The sequence below is a fragment of the Anas acuta genome, chromosome 1 (genome assembly GCF_963932015.1).
Source record: "Anas acuta chromosome 1, bAnaAcu1.1, whole genome shotgun sequence".
NCBI classification, from domain to species: domain Eukaryota; kingdom Metazoa; phylum Chordata; class Aves; order Anseriformes; family Anatidae; genus Anas; species Anas acuta.
The window spans coordinates 158,656,223-158,677,503 of NC_088979.1; positions in this window are offsets into that span (position 1 = coordinate 158,656,223).

Consider the following 21,281-nt stretch of genomic DNA (forward strand, 5'->3'; position numbering starts at 1 on the left):
ACTAACGTGTGGGCTGCCAGAGAGAAGCTAAAAGTCCACCAAGCACTCCAAGAAACAGACAAACAAGCAGGCACTGACATGCTGAGCAGCCCTAATTCCTCAGGGGCCAAAACCGTACGTCTTATCAAAAGGAAATCCTGCATATGCCCTTTCACACTGCAGTCTCATTCCTGAAACTCAGTAGAAGTGAGCTGCTACACCAAGTATTAACTTCAGCTTGCTGTTTAATGTATAATTTTGCCCCATGCCTATTCCTAGCTGGCAGCAAACCCTGAAGCTAGCAGTTCCCCGCTCTGAATCCTCATGCATGGGTACCCCGAGTACCTGAGAGAGCACAGTGAGGGAAGTGTTCATACAGTTTTTCTTTTAAATAAATACTTCCTACAAAACAGTAAAAAAGGAGGAAGCTGTATCGCCAGGCAAGTACACAAAACAATGCACAAGGCTTGGCTGGACATATTTACTTTGGTTGCTAAAATATGTATCTGGAGGATAGCCATGGCAGGCTTCAACCCAAGTAATATGAAACAGGTTGTATGTTTATGTGAAGACATTGATAAAAGCTTGGGGAATGTAGTTTTAAACATTTTTTTAATATAGATGTCTATAAAATCACAAGTGGTCTGGAGAAGATGAACTGGGAATGGTTATTTATTGTTCCTCATAAAACGAGAACTAGGAGGCACCCAATGAAAATTTTGGCAACCAGGCAAGCAAAAGAAAGCACTTTTTCATGCAATTACACATGTATGAGTTAAATGCAGCCAAGTGCACTACAAAACTCATTGTCACTGGATGCTCTGGGCACTGGGAATATAAACAGGTTCAAAAGAATTAGACAGTCATGAAGCCTAGATCTAATGGTGCCTCTAAAAGTTTTTTTGAGTGGATGCAACTTCCAAATCCTAAAATTTATAAACTGCAGTTTTCTCTAACCCATGAGATCACACTAGGGGGAAAATCACTCCACACTTCATCTTTCTTATGCTGTTCTCCTCACACAGGGAGAAGATGCAGAGTGAGGTGGGCCCTTGGTTTGGACTGCTTCTGGTGGTTCCTCATCAGCCAAGTCCTGAACTAGATGTCTTGTTTTTTCCCCTGGCTGGCTGCACGCCCTGCAGGGCGCTGGCTGGGGCTCACAAGTGGCTGGCAGGGAGCGGCAGTGCTCAGAGCGGGGCTGGTCATGGGCGCTGGCGGCATTTTGGAAAATGGCGCTCATGCCCATGCTCTGCCAGGGGCTCCCTGGAAGGCCTGCAGAGAGCGTCTTTTGTACCTCATTTCCAAAGTTTTGTGAGCTGGCGGCAGATTCCTTTCCCTTTGTCTAGCTTGCCAGTTTTGACTACAAAACCTTTTGGGGAGAGCGCATGGACTGCACGCAGGGCCTCGCATCGTGGGGCCTCTGCAGCCTGTTTCGATACAATTAATTGAAGAAGCGTGAGGGCACAGAGAGGACAGTGGTCGCTCCGGCTTCCTCTGCTGGTGGGAGGTGGTGGGTTGTGGGATGAGAAGGCTGCTGACCTGGCCAGCACAGCTCTCCCCGCAGCAGGAAGAGGAAGCTGTCGGCACGGCCTCAGGCCACCGTGAGCCCCGGTGGCAGAAGTTAGCGTGACAGAGAGTGCTCCATCAGCAAAGAGGATAAATATTTTTAACTCCACATCATGACTCGCGTTCTGCCCTGCAGCTGCGTGTTTGTGTTGCCAAGCAAATACTGGCTACGAGGAAAATTCGGCTGCGGATTTCCAGCAAACCCTCATGTTTTGAATGCACTGGGCAACTGGTGGCTCGTTCCCCTTCACCCCGCTGTGCCGGGCCCCAGGGAGCAGGGCTGTGGCGGCACTGCCAGCCAGCGGCGTGCAGGGCCTGCTGCTGGTTTTGTTAGAAACCAGGGCTGAGCTGGCTTGACCTGGGTGGTGTGGATGTTTCAGCCATTGTTTCATGTTTCTGGTGAAAGCTTCTGCATTAAGAGTTGTCTAATTCCTTGGAAGCTGCAGTGGGGATTACTGGCCAGCCCCAGGATGGACACCAGTTAATAAATATTGCTGTACTTTCCAAAATTTGTTTTGCTTGTCCAAAAGTGTTTTTGTACCAGCAGTGTTTAATTATTCTCCGTAGCACAGTCTTCCTTCTTGGAGAAGCTGCAGAGCACTTCAGTACATCAGACAGAGAAGAGAGAGCAGAACCTCAAGCTGTGTTTTCCTCATGACACGAAGCTAGCAGCGTGTCCTGCTTTTGGCTAGGATAGGATTAGTTTTCCTCCTGGTAGCTGGTAGGGTGCTGTGTTTGGGATCTAGGATGAGAGTAATGTTGATAACACGCTGATGGTTTAACTGTTGCAGAGCAGTGCTTACACCAAGCCAAGGACTTTTCAGCTTCTCACACTGCCATGCCAGCGGGCAGGCTGGGGGTGCAGCAGGAGCTGGGAGGGGACAGAGCCAGAACAGCTCACCCGAACTGGTCAAAGGGATGTCCCATGCCATATGACATTATGCTGAAGAATTAATGTAGAGTGGCTGGCCAGGGTAGGGGGGACTGTTGCTTGGGGATGGGATGGGCATCAGTCAGCAGGTAGTGAGCAACTGCATTGTGCATCACTTGTTTTGTACACTTTACTATTAGTAGTACTATTATCATCATCATTATTATTTTCCTTTCTTTTCCATTCTAATAAACTGTCTTTATCTCAACCCACAAGCTTTCACTTTTTTTTTCGATTCTCTCCCCCACTCCACCCCACCCCTCTCCTGCTTTTGTAGGAGTTTTGTGGGTTCCCCAAGGAACCCTTCAGAAAGAAAGAGCACCTTTGCAATATTAGACAGAATTTCTAGCCTTATCTCCTCAGAAATCTACTGCTGTGGACTGGTGACACCTAATGGCAGGGACACAGTGCAAGACAGGGATACAGCAGTGGTACAAGTGAGCTAAAAGAACTCTGCCACTCTTCATGGTTATGAAATTATTATTGGGATATCTTATACAACTTACACACCAAACTGCAAGATTTTCATCCAATGTCTCATTTTCAGTCTCTGCCACCTTGACATAATATATTATTAAGGTTTGCTTATGTAGGCTTTGTTTCATGTTCTGGTATTATACTGGTCCTCTCCCCCTCCCGTATTATCCTCTGTTCTGTTCATTCTGGCCTATCCCTTTTATTAAACCCCGCAATTTGTAGCTTGTCTCAGAGCAGCTTGTTCGGATTAGGCTTGCCTAGGGGCTAGTTTAAATTGCTCACATGACTTCTCGTAAGAAACATTACACACATGTTAAATTCATGAGCCAAAGTAGGCTTGTGTGTGGAGTGCTCTCCATTTCCCTTTGCCCTTTCCAGGTGGCTTTTTCCTCATCGTTCCACACCTTCCCCACATTCCCCTTTGCCTTCCCTCACTCCCCTTCAATGCCTTTGTATGGAAACAAAGAGAACCTCATATCTGTACAAGATACAGCAACCCAGTCTGACTATTTAAGTGTTCAGGACTGGAATCTGTCCCTATAAAACCCATTTGTATGTAATAGTAATACAGTATACAAACATAGCTGAACTGCAGAAAGAGAGCAAAGGGAACCATCAACATATACAGTACATTAATTCATGAAGGAGGCATTTTTTGCCTCTGGTTCTGGAAAGTGCAGAGAAAAAGTGGTTGTTCCCCATTTATATTTTGTTTCAGATTGCCCTGTATTGCTCTCAGTGCAAAGAATAGCCATAATGAGGCTTTCTGCAACGCTTAGTATGACCCCAGAGCTGAGACCCTGCCGCTTTGATTACTGGGGTACCTTTCCTGAAAAGAGCATCTCCAGAGGGTCACAAATGTCCGCTTTTGGCTCTGCTATGTGGGGAATACAGCCACCTTGTAACTTTGGCTTCTTCTAGCTCTTTGCTGGAAGGCTAGCAGGTGATCAGTATGCTGGTGTGGGCAGGCAGGTTTGTCTGGCTGGGCCGCAGGCATCTACAAAACTGAATCACTCTCAGTGTGCCTGAGATATGTCACAAAAAGATGATGACAATGAGCTACACTTGACCCTGCTATTGTGTGCTGAAGAAATGATGCTCAGTAAATCAAAATAAGTAACTACTAGTGCCTGTACCAAAGGGAAGGCTGTGAGATTTCGGACTCCTTAGGTGTCATGGAGGAGAGCCATTATGAACCATTTCTACTTAACCAGAGGAAAATCGTCTGCTAGAGTTCACACCTCCTTAGATTCCAGGTAATTCAAACATGAGGCACTACCAGGCCTTCCTTGTTCCACCTCACACAAACCTACTCCTCCTGCTTCTGCTTACTTAATAGGCCGTAGCTATTTAAAGTGCAAGTGGCAATACGGCAATGCAATTAAGCCAGTTGTCTGTTCCAGCTAGCAGAGCACGGGCAGGCTGTTTCCACGACAGGGAGAGTCAGCTGAAGGAATTACACGCCGTTTTCCCATCTGGATGTAATCTGAGCTGTTAGCTCTATGTAAAACTGTATGGTAAATGCTTTAGAGGCTGGTCCTGAAGGACCACATCTCCCCCACAGACCTCCGTGGAAACTCAGACAATCGGAGGCATTTTTCCTGAAAGTCTATAAATGCGTGTCCAGGACATGAGTCATTTTCAGCAGAAGGTCCTCAGCTGTGCAGCACCTTCCTTCTAGCAATGGGCCCTTACTGGTCTGTGGCAACGTTTACCTAGCTGATAACATGCCTTGATTCCACATCTGAATCGGCTGCCCTACACAGGCTGGGAAGCTGCTGTTGTGCACAGTTAAAATTCAATCACAGGGATTTCCCCTGTTGGGAACTTTCCTGCCTCATTCCCAAGGATGGAAGATCTCTGCCAACCTCAGACCCAAACCCCAACCTGCCAGTCCTCCTGTACGATATACTCTCCTCCTCTTCCAGCCTCCTTGCTGATCCAGGGTATTACCCCAGCATTTCAAGAGATGTCATCCAGAAGAAATCCCCATCTTTCCTACAACACACCATCTGTTTTGCAGCACAGAACCACAGGCTGCTTGCCCTCATTCCAGACCTCTTCTCTTTTCTCATAGCGTCTTCCTCCATAGATTACCCTGTGGTCTTCACTGTAACTCCACCAGGGGCAAACGCTTCCCTTTACTGAGCTGTAGAGAAATCCCCACCCGTTCCAAAGGCTGTTGCCATAAATTGCCATAAAGAATGACTGTTCACTCCTCCAGTAACCTCCCATTTTTTCCACTTTAATGAGCCTCTCCTTTTAGGTGGATTACTGGGAATTATGGAAAGATCTTTAACATAATTGTCAATGGACAAATGTCTCAAAACAACTTGCTATCACAGATTGGACCCTCTTGATTCAGGGTGACAGTCTTTTTTTTTCCATTAATTTACATTAAAAATAAGTGTTTATTTGCTTTGCCTGCACACCGGTACAGGGACTCCGGGCTCCTTAGCCATGGCAAGGACAGCTGAGCATGGCTCTGAGCAACTGCAGTAGTAGATAGAGCACTACTAATACTGAGAAAGGGTAGCTTACCTTCTTCAAAGAAGACAGTTTGATTTAGGACTGATATAACTTTAATCTAAACCATACAAACCATATTCACCTGGAATGGGACATTATTTATTAGTGAATAAAAATAAACAATAACTTTATGCAGCTGAGGAAGTAGAACACATACTTTTCTGACATGTTTGGTTGTAAAAGCAATCTGGTATATTGCATGCCAATGTACTCAGAAATGTCTATTATTTATTGTTTTATTGGTAATTCTTTATTTGGACTACTGTACTAGGTTTAGGTGGCAAGGTTTTGGTATCAGGGGGACTGTAGGAGTGGCCTCTGTGAGAAGAGGCCAGAAGCTGCCCTATGTCCAAAAAGGGACCAGCTAATGGCCAAAGCTGAGCCATTGAGTGATGCTGATTGCATTTCTGGCAGTGTATTTAAGAAAGGAAAGAAACTGCTGCACAGCAGCAGCTGGGAGAGAGGAGAGAGAAAATATGAGAGAAGCAGCCCTGCCACCACCAAGGTGAGTGTAGCTGGATGGCAGGAGGTGCTCCAGGCAGGCAGCAGCAGTTCCCCTGCAGCCTGTGGAGAGGCCCCTGGTGGAGCAGGCTGTCCCCCTGCAGCCCATGGGTCCCACATGGAGCAGATCTCCACGCTGCAGCCCCCCCATGGGTGGAGGAGCCCCCGGTGGAGCAGGTGGATGTGGCCTGGAGGAGGCTGTGGCCCATGGAGAGCCCCCGCAGGAGCAGGCCCCAGGCTGGAGCTGCAGCCCGTGGAGAGGAGCCCACGCAGGAGCAGGGGGCCTGCGGGGAGCTGCCGCCCACCTGTGGGGGACCTGTGCTGGAGCAGTTTGCTCCTGGGGGATGGATGGACCCCGTGGTACAGAGCCATATTGAAGGATCCGTATTGTCTTTGGGCAGCCCCCGAAGGATCAGTTTGGGAAGGACGGCATCCCATGGGAGGGACCTCATATTGGGGCAGGGGCAGTGATTGTGAAGGAGCGGCGGAGATGAAGTGCTATGGACTGACTGCAGCCCCCATGCTCCCATTGCCCTGCACTGCTTGGGGGGAGGATGTAGAAAAAAGTGGAGGGGGGGGAAAGTGTTTTAGTTTGCTTTTAGTTTCTTTCTGCTCTAGTCTGCTAGATAAGCAATAAATTACATTAATCTTCCTATGCTGAGTCTGTTTTGCCCATGACAATAACTGTTGAGTGATCTCCCCGTCCTTATCTCAACTCTTGAGTCCTTTCCATCATATTTTCTCCCCCTTTTCACTCAAAGAAGGGGAGTGAGAGAGCAGTTGTGGTAGAGCGCAGTTGCCCAGCAGTGTGAAACAGCCACAACTACACAATGCTGCCATAAAGCTATACAGAGAAGACCAAACTCTACGCTAATCACGTTAGAAGGAGATCATTTCCATGCACCAACACCCTGCCCAGTCCAGCCTCAGCCGTCTTCTGATGGCAGCCAAGTGATATAACAGGCATGGTACTTTCTGCCTATACTTGGTATTAGGTAGTTGAGTATTTGAGAGAATTGTGACTGCATCTGCAAACTACAGTGGCAGAAAGAGTGTTTTCAGAATTTAGTTTTCCAGGTTACACACAAAAGCTGACTGAGAATTCAGAAAGACAGCTGGTGTCTATACGGAAAGAAAGTAGTCTTCAATCAGCCATACATCTTGTACTGAAGTATGTTTAAAAATATTCCCAATGTCTTTACGGTATTATTATTAGATGTCCCTTTAATTCACATTTGTGAATACGTGCAATGCAAGTTATTTTTTTTGGACTATTTATCTACTACATTACTATTACTCAAGTTATAAAAAAAAAAAAAAAAAAATCCACACTTTTCCCTACGAATGTCTCTCTGGAGAGACAAACTATTATAATTTCCAATTCAGCACATATTGTTGTGTACATCCAAAGGATATATACACTAGTCATGTTTTTATTGGATGTACTGACTTATTTGGCTTGGATGCTGTCCTCTGTATTAAAAGAATTTTTATATTTTGATGTCCTGATGGTGGCAGTAGGAGATTTTACAACAGAGTTCACGGAAAACAACGATCCAGCAGTAAACAGCCTAATTATACCTTCAAGAGGAAGAGCTGCCTAACACATCGTACCTTACTTGTTTTGTTCTCTCCATCTGAACACAACCCAAGTGACACATTCTCATCTACACACATCAGATAAACAGCTGTGAATCACGAGCTCTTCAGGAAGCACTGGTAGAAGTGGGCTGTTGCCTGAAACACACAGAAATTTCTCTCTGTAAAGTTTTCTTAAGGAGAAAGGAGGAGGCACAAAGTATGGGAGGAATGCCACAGACAGGGAACCCCTGTATGTGCTCTCTGCCCAGCAGCTCCTTTCGGCCAGCAGAACCCACCAGGCAGCTAACACCTCCACAAGCACCTCACCACCCGTGTCGGGGTATTCACCCTGTGCCTCACTGAGGAATGTGCTACGTCCCTGATGATCAGGGGCTGTTGGTTGGTGAAAGCAGAGGGTACACACATGATTTTTGTGGGAGGCAGGGGCAAACCCACCTGGCTGTGGACATGCACACCAAGTGTGTGCTCTCCTGGTGTCCTCGCCTGCATTGCACCTTGCCACAGCTGGCTGGTGAGAAATTAAGACCATTTCCCCCCTCTGTCTCCTCTCGCCTTGGGTTCTGGCACAGTGTATAACATCACTCATTTGACCCCCCCTGTGCTTCCACCCATCAAGGACAGGAGAACACTGGTCCCGGTGACCAGGGTGAACGTCCCTGGCAGCACCACCCCTTGGAAGTGGGAGAGGAGATGCACCGAGTCCTTCACCAGCCAGCAAGAGCCATAAGGGTGGCCCTGAACTGTGCTGGATGCCAGTGTGGGGATCAAGGGTAGCAAGTCTCTTTCCATGGAACAGCCAGAGACTCCTTAAAAATGATGTTACAGGAAATGAATGCCTGGAAGTCAAGCAGAATGGATGTATTCACTGCCTGTATCACAGCGGAAGGCTCTGCTGCATGAATCCTTGGGAAGAGAAGCCATGAATGCCAATAGCCTGATCCTTAACCTGTGCTTGACCTGGTGTAAAGGAGGAGCAATTCCATAGAGAGCTCAGGGAGTTAAACCCGCTCTAAAACTGACTTGCATGAGCCCTGGGTTACCCGCTCCTGTCCCCAGCCCAGAGCACTGAGCCGAGCCTGGTAAAACTGTTGCTACATTTCTTGTTAAAAATGTTATCTTGGACAAAATGGAGACAGTACTGAAAATTACACAAAAAATGTATCAGGACCTGAATTACGGGGAATATACACCAGCTATCGCTTCACAGACTGAAATCGTAAACCTGTATGAAGGCTAACAGAAAATGAATTTGCAGCATTAAAAATGTATAAAGCTTTTTAAGTCCCTAGAAAGACCATTACTAGGCAACATATTGCTGTAGTTCCCGTCACAAGGCGCTGAGATGGTGCAGACCCAGCTCGTATCAGCCGCGGTCCCTCCGACCTGGCAGCGCAGAAGCCATCAAGTGCCTCTGTGCGAGAAGCTCCTCGCCGCCTAGAGGAGCATCAAGTCGGTGGGGGTCTGCTGGGGCACACAGGGTGGGAGGTCTGAAGTCTCCAGTTACCAGCATCCCTCGGGTTGAACCGTAGATGGCCTGGTTATTTGCCACATTTCCTAATCGTAGGGTAGCGTTGACCTTTCCCTTAATGCGAGTTAGCACTCTTCCCCTCTCTGTAGCAGGTTGAATCTGACTGAAAACACCCCCTAGGAACTCCTCAAATGAACAGGTTTCATAAAAATCCTTTGAATCTGAAATGGCTTAGTATTTCATAGGTAATGCTACTGCCTTCATGCAGTGTGACTACCTTTTTTATGGTGCGTGCAGTTTTCTCATTTACTGCTGGGTGTTTTTGTGACAAAAGCTCTCCAGGGGCTGGCAGACTCCTCAAGGCTCTGCCTTTCTCTTTCAGCCATAGCATCGAATGTGACACTTTCTGTGCTATAGCGTCTGTAGTTCTGAATAGGTAGAATGATACACCACCTCCCAGAAGTATTAAAAGGCTCAGTTCCTCGTATTTATGAAGTGCTTTGAGTTTTTGAGGGAAGGTACAATGTGCTGTAAATGCAATTTATTAGTAGCTATTACTTGTGTAAATAAAAGAGGATTTCTATTTGGCAGGTCTCGGATGAAGCGGAACAGTCATGTCAGACGTGTGCTGTGTCAGTAACAGATGGGTGAAAGGAAAACCAAGCCTCCGAACTGTCGGGATTGCTACCAAATCCACACACAAATGCATTGGCAGAGGTCAGCATTAAGTCTAAGACTCTGCTAAAAGTCAGATAGGATTTATTAAGCTGTTGCTCTTTCAACAAGATTCATTGCCAAAGGGCTGTTTTATTTCTGATGTCCTTATATCCTTAGCTTTATATTGTGTCTGTTGTTTAAATATTTGTGTGCATTCAGGAGCAGTAATTTCATCTTTCCAGCATAAAAATGTTGCAGCTGGCAGTGGCTCTGGGCCAATAACAGGATGTTAGCAGCCCTGTGTTCAGTGTTTCTCTGCCCCAGCAATCTGGATTGTGTTTTTGTAAATTTATTTGATCATGGTGCTCATGAAAATTACAAATTAACATCAGCAAGTAGGAGCTGACGTGGTCTCAGCGTATCTCAGGTAATCTTTGCCATTGTTCTGTTCAGCTCAGTCCTGACCTGCCATGCTCCTTCCTTTCCCCAGGCTGTGCTTCTTCAAAGACTGATGCTGACAGCACACCATAGAAACTACAGAAACCAAGAGGGCTGAAGTAGGATGACAAACTTTGTGGAGTTTGAGACTAGCATGAAACCCAGTCAAGTTCCCTATAATGACAGGAACATGACATGAGAATACTTTGGTGCTATAGTAACTGGCCAACAGTTAAGATTTTCATAAATCCCTGGGCATTTAAGAATACACTTGGCTACAGCCCTTGTTTGCAATTCATGTTAGTTTCACCTCCCTCATTTGCACATACCCATTGATTGCCTTCATTTATTGTATAAGGCAGCAGCTCCTCCTGAATGTGGCTGTAAGATCTGGTCCTTAGATAAATTAGCATTAGTGACAGAAGACTGATATGCAGCAGCAAAACGATGCTGTTTCAGCCTGCAGTACTGATTTCACACATGCACACACCACATCAGTCTTTGTTTTTTAACCACTTTAAAAAGTGACTCACTTCTGCACTGGGAAAAATATTAGTCATCATCAAGGATTTTAGCAACACCGAAAGAAAAGAACAAAAAAATAAATTTAGCACCACACTGCGAGCTATCCACACTCTACCTTTTCTAAAATGACATCCCAAATATGCCCCAGGAGGGTGGTAGGCAAACGTGAAGTTGCCTCAGCGATGCCATTTACAGGAGCAAATCATTACCTCACAGAGTGCAAGTCCAGATGAAGCTCACGTAACTAACCTGAGGAAAGCAGTCACTTGCCTGCTGAAGAACTGTTCAGTAAGTTAGAGCAAAAGAGATCAATAGGATCAGCTTTCGCCTGCATGTTCATCACGAGAGCTTACAGGAAATTAAATGGAATTTAATGTAACACCATAATATCATACTGCCATTTAATTGCACGGCAATATATCATATAAAGCATTCCCCAAAGTTTAGCCTGCTAGTTCATTTAGTTAATTGGACATTTAGCACTTCTTCCCCCATCTCCCTACCCCTTGTTCCCTCCTCTCTGAAGGAAACATTGATTGATTCATTCATTATTGGCTCCTGCTACAGAATAATTCACTCTCATTTTCAGTGTCAGTATCAGAGTGTTCTTATCTGTTTGAAAAAAAAAAAAATAGACAAACAACCCCCAAACAAAGACACAGAAAGTCTTTCTAAAGGAAATCACAAGCTAAAACCCTAACAGTTGCAGAGACCAGTACACTTCATTACTGTGACAGGATAAATAAATCCATCCCACCCGAGCATCCCTGCACTTGGAGCTCAGGCTCCCTTTTGCCCCACAATTATTGCTCCAGATGTTTTAATGGTCAGGACAGTTGGTTCTACTGCATGTGCCTCTCCAGCTGCTGGGGAACAAGGCAGCCTCCCAGCTTGCTCCCAGTGCAGAGCTGTTGCTGCAGTCTCCTGCCTGCGTGCAAGCCCACCCTGCCGTGTGCCCATGCAGCTGGGCTGGGCTATGTTTAAATGCCTTTAGCTCCGTCCTGAGAAGTCAGGAGCTCCCGAGGTGCTTTGCTTTGGGACCAAAACTATGGAAATGAAAACTGTAGCACTCTGGCCCACAATATTTATTTATTAGAAGAGCAGAAAAGTTAGGAGGAATGAGGATTCACACAACTGGATTTCCCCAGTGAATTCTTTTTTTCTGCTCAAAAATTTTGTCCAAACAATTTTTGAGGCTTTTTTCTGCTTATCTCTTATTTCCAGGTCTTTGATAGCTGTAACAGATTACGCACCACCATCCCAGTGCTGGCAGTTGGCTCCCACTACTGGAAGATCTGACCATCCTCTGGCAAGGCGCAGTCCCACCGTCAGCCGGTGGGAATTAGACCTGTTGCTTTGCACCATGTGGTCCTCTTTGACTCTGTCCCATCAATCTCACTACCAGCAAAAAGCCACGTTAGGGGATCCAGAGAGCAGGATAAGTCGCTGTATTGTTCTTTACTGCACACACTTACATGAGCTCAGTGCTTCACAAACATTGTCTCTTAACTCTTGTAAGGGTGGTCACATGGGAATCAGGTGGAAAACAGAAAACATTGCAAAAATCAATTAATTCAACACCATAATCACATTTGCAAGTTGTTACAGAACGTAAGCCCTGCAAGCAATGCTCACAATGGTTTGCGATGCAAACAGCTCAGCTAACAGTAGGCAGCAGACTCTGGAGCTGCAAACAAAGCTTGATCTGGGATTTTGCGTCAAATTTCTGCTTGCATAGCATTAAAAGACTCATAAAATGGCAGAAAGTAGTGGACCCCACACACAGAAACCATAACTAAAGCTGGTGAAGGAGTGCTTGTTGCAGGCAGCAAAATTGGGCAGTTGTGTGAGCTTCACAGAGCATGATGTGCAAACCGCCTGATCTTGTGCCGGTCCTGTTATCAAGCAAAGGCAGGCTGCTCCATGAAACAGACATTGCTATGTTGCTCCAGTGGCTGCTCAAGCTGTGAACAGCAATACTGTTTTTTTTTTCTTTTCCTTAAAAGACCACAATATATCGTTGCTGAAATGTAAAAATCTGTTGTAGCTTAGTTGTGGCCTCTCTTGGGAGCCTTGGAACAAGACAAATATGACTACTCTGTCCACACAAGGCTGAGCAAAAACACACGACTGAAAATTTGGAAGCTGTTCTTCCTGACCTCAGGGAGGAAACTCCATGCTTCTTTCAGCTTAGCACTGGTTTTCAGTTTTCTCGGTAGGTTGTCCACAGCACAAGCTGCTCTGGCAGGGACCCCGTCCAGCCCTGACCCACTCCAGGGGGCTCCAGAGCTAGGAGAAGAAGCAGCCACCAGCAGCACTGCTGGAGCTGCTGCTGGAGAGCCCGCGGCACTGTGTCCATGGCTCCTTTCCCAGCATCAGGCAGGAGGAATAGCAGCCTCGAAAAGAAAGTCTGTCCGTCTCCCTCCTCCCTTCACTCCTGTGATTAAACTTTGGAATAGGCAATGGGATATTATTGCTTGGGACTCCCTGTATGTTCCCAAAGAGCTGTTTAAAGAATGCTGAGTTGAAGAAATAGAATTTGCCTTCAGTTTCTACCCATGAAGCCTGCAGTTGTTCATGTCTCTTATGTGAGTAAGGGGTATGGTTTAAGTCCCATTCCTGTGGATTTCCTCCTGTTGGTAATAACATCGTTGCTCCAAGAAGATGCAAATGTTAAAGGAAGGTACTGTCACAGGGAGAAAGGAGTGACGTGTCCAGGAAGGACTTTCCTGTCTGGAGACCTGGGCTCGGACTTTGCATTTATTGGAGACTGGTGCTGAGATGAGCATGTGAGTGATGTGGCTGTGCTGCCTTGGTCAGCAAGCAGAGAACTGAGCAAGCAAAATTTGCATTGAAGGGAGCTGTTTGGCAGTGTAGGGGTACGAGTGCACCTACAACAAGTTGCAGCTACTGGATGAATTGCTGGTGCTAAAGACGCTCTGACATGGAAGTCTGGAAGCCCAGCCTGCAGGTTATTGCGGGTTAGCAATTTTCTCAGCAGTTACAAAGTGAAGACAGAGTTTTAGCAATCACGAATATTTGGGTTATTCAGAAGCATTTGGGAGTCTAAATAGAGCAAAACTTAATGAATATTTAGTGCATATATACAGTACTTATCAAGATGGCATTGGTGTGGGCAGACGTTATCAAGCACAGAGAGATAAGGCTGAATTTTTGTGCTGCATATTCCAGAAAGAGCAAGCGATTGCCATGCTCGCTTGAGTTCAGTCTAAGGGAAAGGCCATTTCCTGCCCTTTCTCGTCACCTCAGAGCCTCTCAAGGAAGACCTACACCCAGCACCCTGCAGGCCTTCTGTAGGGCAGAGCTGGAGATGACCTGGAAGAGGTCACTCACCAGCGTTACAAGTGCTGCCTCTGCACCGTGACCAGGCTCATGGCAGTCCAGCTGCTAACAGGATGTGCTGGAGGCTTGGTTTTGCTACTGACAGACCTCTTGATGGCAAAGAGCTTTCACGAGCAATTGTAAAACAGAAAGGCAACAGATTTTAGTTGTCCCTGAAGGAGAGGGCTTTATGGAAACAGCAGCAGCGTTTAATGCTCTCATTATGTCTAGGTCATTTTATCTGTGCCATTTTATTTTTTTTTCCAATGGGTAGAGATAAAATCTAATCAGAAGTGGCCTACTGCTGTCCTTGTTACCTTGTTAGAATAAAATTTAGGCCTCCAGAAGGTAATAGGCAATAAATATTATCACTATCTCTTTCATGGGAGTAAAGTACCCAGAAGTAAGAGGAAGAAATACGTAGACTGAACCAACGCTGATGACTGGGAGCAAAGAAGCATTAAAAAGACAGAGCATGGTAATGTTCAGCTGCATTGGCTCAGTGGTGCCCTGCTATAAAAAATGCAGATTGAAGGGTTTGCACATCATTGTTTAAAGGGTCTGTTTCTTCTGCACTGTGATAAACAGAACACTGTGTAAACACTACCTCGTGTCAAAAGATTAAAATATGCCGTCGCTTGAAGAGCTGTATCGTTACTGTATGTCAACAGAAAAAAATGTGCAAAAGAGCACTTAACTGAATTTGACAGTTTGGGAGGGGCAGTTCTTGTACCACAAGGAGATGAAATCCTTGCATGTTAGGTGATTATTTTCAGTGTTTTGCAGGAGCTGAATTATTCAGGAGTAGGAAACAAACTACTGAGCAGTTTTGCAGGTCTGAGTGCCTCTTCACTGTTATAATGTCCTAATTGTTCTTCGAAATCTGTTGTTAGGGAGGGTCTCACCGACTGAATGCTCTGTCTAATCTAAAATGGCCCATAGTAACATTTCCTGTAGCTTGAAAACAAAATGAGGGGAAAAAAAAAAAGGTCCAAGAGGGGAAACAAGGGAGAAGGGGAGAAGGAGAAAAACATGGGAGACTGTTGTATTGTTAATGAACCTTTGAATTGCTACTATTGATGATCACTTTTTGAGAAAAAAAAAAAAAAAAGTAAAATGATGAGATGAGATATATTCTGTTATACCTATTTGTAATGTGTCTTACTGTCTCAAAAAACAATGCTGAGGATTCAGGCATCTGTTTCTGCAGGAGAGAGGTACTATAAAACACAAATGATGATGTCTTTGTGGCAGAAGCGGTTAAGCCAAAGTCAATAAAAAACCTGGTGTTTTCAATGGGATTTGGATCAGGTGTAAGTAAGTGATGGGTAACTACAGGGTCTTTGGTCTCTGCCCAGCTCTACCACAGGGTTCCCAAGTGGCCCCCACAAACTAATCCACCTTTTATGCCTCAGTTTCTCTACTTTTCTGAGTCTTCTAAAGTAGCTACCCAAAGGCATAATCAAGCTTAATGGCTCATAAGGTGATTGGAAAACCTTAGAAAGTGCTGCAGAACTGCAAGGTATTCCTGGTACCCAGCAAATGTTTTCTTTTATGGATGGTTAAACACTTAATGTTTAAGATATGAGGGGTTGGTGAACACAAGTGTTAATAAAAGGTTCCCACAGATTAGGTTTTCTCCTGGGGGTCTACTTTGAACTTCGTTCCTATGTTTATTTAGCTGTGCCTATGTGTGTGTATTGCCCTGCATGTAGCAAAGAGCCAGAAGGACCGAGCCCCTCCCTGAGGAAGCTCTGACAGAGGATCTGTGCAAATGTGCTTCCTCTTCCTTTCACTCCCCAACCTTAAGGTCAGAGGATCTGGAAAATCCTCCTCCACCCTGTGACTTGATCTGACGATTGTAATAGTACCGCGGTTCCCCCTCGCCTTCCGCTCCCCACCCTTCCCTCTCACAGCCTGGTAACCCTTTAAAGCCTTTTCCAGATTGATGCCCATCAATCCTGGACCCCAAGCAGGGAAGCTCGGGCATTCAGTCTTCGCATTGATGACGGCTAGTAACCCCAGTGTCCCAGGAGGTGTGCTGTTTCTGTGACCCTCGTGGGCCAAGACAACACATGAAAACAGTGTCTCAAAGGGTATTCTGGGGCATTGCTTCCTGCAACCAGCCAGACAGAGACGAGCCTGGAAAAAGCATTAATTATTAACTCAGTTGAAAAGAGTTAACTGCTTTTTTATTTATTTTTTTTCATGCTTAATCTCCGATATTTGGATTCAGGTCAGTCGAGTCAGGAATTCCTGCCTTTGACTTCCAGCTCTGCTGCAGCGCGAGGGGCCCCGTGGTGGCTGACGGCACCAGTGCCGACAGGAGCATCAGGGCTGCAAGGATACCATTTGAAGGGTCCTGTTTTGAGTGGAGCTCTGCCATCTGGAGGATTTTCCACTGCTGCTGGCACTACCCTTAAACAATTGCTTTGAGGACTCTTAGGAAGGTCTTTGGGGAGCCCATTATGGCTCACAGGAAAAAGGGACAGTCGGCTAAAGGAGTGTCTCCATTTCCACAACACTTTTCCAAGCTGGATGCCAGGCAAAGCCATGAGCATTACCTTTTCTCAGAGCATCCATCAGTCCTGTGAGAGCAGCAAGTCTTGCACCATGTGTAGCTCCTTCTGTCACCTCACTGCCTCAGCACAGGGAGCTGGCAGCTGCCTTGCACCTCAGGGCAGGTGAAGGCCACTGCACCCCATGCATGGCCGACAGCAGGGCCCTCTGCACCATTGTAGAAACCATGAATCAGGCTTCCCTGGAATGGAGAGTTCTTACAAATAAAGAAAAAGCAATGGCATTTGGAGTTGTTTTTATTTGCCTTCTGGCTCTTGAGTTTTCTTTTTTGTCGCACCTGAGTCATATTTTCAAGCTTTTTGCAGCGCTCATCAGAGCAAGGAAGTGCCTTTATTTTCAGAGGAAGGAATGATTTCCATAACAAAGAGCCAATGTGTTGTGACAACACATGAGCTATGGGCAGGCAATAAAACCACCGAGTGAGCCATGCTGCCTATGGCCTGTAGGCCCACACTGTGGCTCAAGATGGAGACCATACCCCTCAAATGGCAGCCTTGGGCTTGCTGAACAGAGCAAGACTGACACACAGTGTGGTGTGCCCCTTCCCACCACCCAAAGCTGAGGGTTTTCAGGCAGCATGGGGCTTTCTGATGGCAAACACCGCAACAACAAAGGGTCTCGCTAACCTGGTGGCGGGGACATGGCTGGTGCCAGGGTGGGGGCAAGGAGCATCCATCAGAGGGAAGGCAGCAGCCACGGCAGCCCTGCTGGCCCCAGGCCCGGGTGCCTCACCTCCTCCGGAGGAGCAGGCTGACGTCTCTCTCTGCCTCCCTCCCCACAGCTGCCTGTCTGCAGGAAGGGACCTTGTGGCAGTGACGTGATCCTCAACGATGGGTTCACATCGCAGATTCACCCCCGCCAGCCGGCTGGTCAGGCGGCCCTTCCTGCACACCTGCCCTGGCACAGGAAGGGACGCCAGGGCCAGCACGCCATCGGGCACCACTTGACACGTCTCTGATGGCAGCGTCTGCAGCTCTGCAGACCACTTCAGTGAGCGCAGGACTATGTGCCCTCTAGGAATTGACTGGGGAGGTTGCAGTGCCGTCTCACCTGCTGCTCCAACCCTGTGGGCTGGCAGTCAACCCAGCACTTCTCAGAGATGCTGTATGCACTTCCAGCCCTCCCGTGGGCCTAAACACACACACGCAGACCTGACTACTTTGTATTAACCTAAATGATTTTTAAAGAAGTATTTGGGACTATTAGTGTTTGTTGCTTTTCTACACAGTCTGGTATTTCTGGTGTCATGCATAGACTTTGCCTCCCTGGAAGGAGCAGAAGGTACTCCCCGAAGAGCACACGCAGTGTGAGCCTCCATTTCCCCACGCAGTCTAGACTGAGCAAACATTTTATGTTCTATCAGTGTTTGTGGTCTGCAATTAAAAAAGCTAGGACAGATACAGGTTAGTTGAGTTCTTCTGCAGAGTGATTTATTACGTACACACAGGCCAGCAGCTGAACGCTGCAGCAATATGTCTGACCCGCAGAATAAGTACTTTCCAACATTAGCATTGACCCAGGCGAATTACACAAAGATGCCTGCATAATTATGCCTCTTTGAAAGGCCTTTCAGAAAACATACATGTGCATAAAGTGCCTTTCATTTGAAGAACACGAAGTGTTTTGGGTCTTATTCCACTCCATTTACTCTAAGGCCCTATTACCCTTCTGTGGCAGGGAAAGTACACTGGGCTTGAGCCCTGGGGGAAACCACAGATGTTTGTATCCTGCAACAAATGTTTCTGGGTGCCTACACTAGCATTTGTGGAGGTAATCGCTAAATGAGTTACCATGGGGCCACAAACTTGGCTATAAATATGTGCACAAATTTCACGTTTCCTGGAGCAGGAACTGCTATTTTTTGTGTACAACACCTGACACAATGAAGTCTTGACCTGGTTAAGGTTCCTGGGCTGTCCTGCAGTGAAATGGTAAATAAAATTGCAATAATGATGTTTTCTCCTTTCCTTCTGCATAGTGTTATTGCTGGGGTGTTTTTGTTTAGTGGGTCTAATTAGCAAACTTGTGGAGCTGCTGCTGAATGAAAAGGATTTGGAAGAAGGCATATTTTTGCCATTTGTGAATACTGTCCACTTTAAAGCAGGGCATGGGCTCCTTGCAATTTTGTAAGAAAGAAAAAACATGTTTTTTTTACAATAGTAATGAATTCTGTGCAGTGCAAAAGGTCATATAAAAAGCAGCAGGAGGACAGGATGTTGGGATAAAACACTGAGCAGATTTACTTCCTAAATTAACATTTCTCTCTCTCTCTCTCTCTCTCACTCTCCCTGGAAATTTGTGGAATAACAGCATCTTGTGCTAGACAAAGGAAATGAAAAAGCATTAAGTACAGGTATACTGCAAACACAGTAGGCAAAATACTGGGACATTTCTAAAGAAGACCAACAAAAGAACCCAACAAGGAATGCAGATTTAAGTGGAAACATGCAATTCAGCTTATCAGCAGCTTTACATTTTATTCATTGCCAAGAGTCAAATGTATTGGGAAGATGTTAAGTGGACAAGTATACGTAAAAGTTGTCAAACATGATCAACATGAATGAACTCACTGAATTTATGAGAAACATATGCATTTGCCCATGTAAGTACAAAGTTGTGTTGTTATACCTATATATTTCATGAATCTGAAGAGACTGTACCAACTGCGTCCCTACCGCAATTTCATCGCAGTCTTGGGTCGCTTACTAAGCTTAAATTTTCCTGGTGTAAGTGCCTGAAAATGCAAGCTCTGATAACATTGCAATCCAATTGATTGAAGTGTCACTTCGAACACCTTGCTAAGTTTATGAGAAAAGCACATACGTATCTGTTGCTTCACGTTTCTGGCTGGGCCCTTCTGTCTACTTTAAGGTCTCAGGAGGACTGCTCTTAGCTGTCCCAGACCAGGAGGAGCATGGGGGCACCCTGGCAGCAAGACTTCCTCCCCAGATCCTTATCCGCTTGGGGAAATGACCGTGGTGGGAGTGATTTATCTTACTGCCCCATCTGCACCTTCTGAGCAATGCAAGAAGGGACCAGCACCATTCTTTTCCATTCCCCGTCCTTCTTCTTGCCAAGTAGATGTATAAAGTACAGTCCCAACATCTCTGCCCATTTTTCCCTTTTAGCCTCCTGGTGAAGCTTGTTGTGTGGGAACTCCACAGGACTCTGCTTCTAATTTCTTGCCTCACTGTCACACTTGCTGGGCACACCGATTCATCCTCAAGTTCCTGTGGGATAAAAGGAGGATTATGTTACCTGTTTTCTATTGCAGGCAGGAGTTTCGGAGCCCCTTCCTGTCACTAGTCCACAGGATCCTGCAGGGCTCTGCAAGGATAATCTCTTGCAGAAGGGGAAAAGCAGAGAAGGCTCCCATGGCAGCAGCATGCCTTCCTTCCATCTCTCTCCATCTCTGCATCTCTCTGCCTGCATCCTCTTGATTTTCCTCTGCAGAGAGGAAAAAGATAAGGTTTGCCCCGTTTTCCTTTCCAACAAGCACTGAAAGATTACAAAGAGGGCTGGGAAGACGTAAAAATGATAAATATTAAGGAAAAACAAACAAACAAACAACCAAAAAAAAACCCAAACAAACAAACTGCAAGATAGAGAAGTGTATAACTACCAAGAAGAAATGACAAAATTTTAAAGAATGAAGAAGAGGAACGTGCAGAAAAGAAATCATGATCCCAAGTATTTGAGTAGCTGTAGCCTCCTCTACTGCCATAGTAATATGCACTTCCTAGGCTGGCTCAACTGTGCAAGAGCATTTTGTGGTCAGAAACAGTCATTTCACACAGGACCTCTTGAAAGGATCATAAAAGCCAGTCATGAGAAAGCCTTTTTATGAAACATGCTGGAATATGTTCAAATTATCCTACATCCAAATTATGATTCCAAGGGGCAAGGACAAAAAGTCAACATGGTGTGGTGGACTACAACATACATTCACATTCTGCCTGGGGTTGCTCTACCTCTTAATATGATAACTTAAAAATTTAAGATCTATGACCAATGCATACAAGTCACCTCCTCCTTTGCCTTTTCTTTATCATCTTCCTCCCAACCTTCCTCTTAGTCCTTTGGGTCAAAAGGGCACAACTTCCTGTCTGCCTCCTAAATCCTTAGTCTCTTTTATTCTGAAACAGGAATGAGCTGAATATGAATTTTATTTTGCAGATAGCTGAACATGACAACATTTAAAATAAATAGGCACAGAATTTGAGTGCTTTTATAAAGAAAAAAATATATAAACAAATTGATTCCCTCACAATACTTGAAAAACAAAACAAAACAAAACAAAACAAACAAAACAAAACAAAACAAAACAAAAAAACAGACATGGAAAAAATCTAAAGGTGAATATAAAATAAAATCCAGACCTGTAAATTTTTTTTATTTTTACTTTTGGCAAAGAAAGCCAAAGTTATTGATATATCTTCCAAATATGGAAAACACATATTTGAAAAAGTAAAAAAAATAAATGGAAAATGCAGCACCATAGGCCTGAAAGGATCAATAAAAAGAACAAATTGAATGAGGATCTCAGAGGCCAAATAAATGCTGACATGGTTTGAAAAGAACAAATAAAATAATCCTAGCTAGCAGAAGAAAATCTCTGCATCATAACTAAAAAAAAAAAGACAGTTTGAAAGATGCCCTATTATCTTTCCTAAGAGTATATATGCT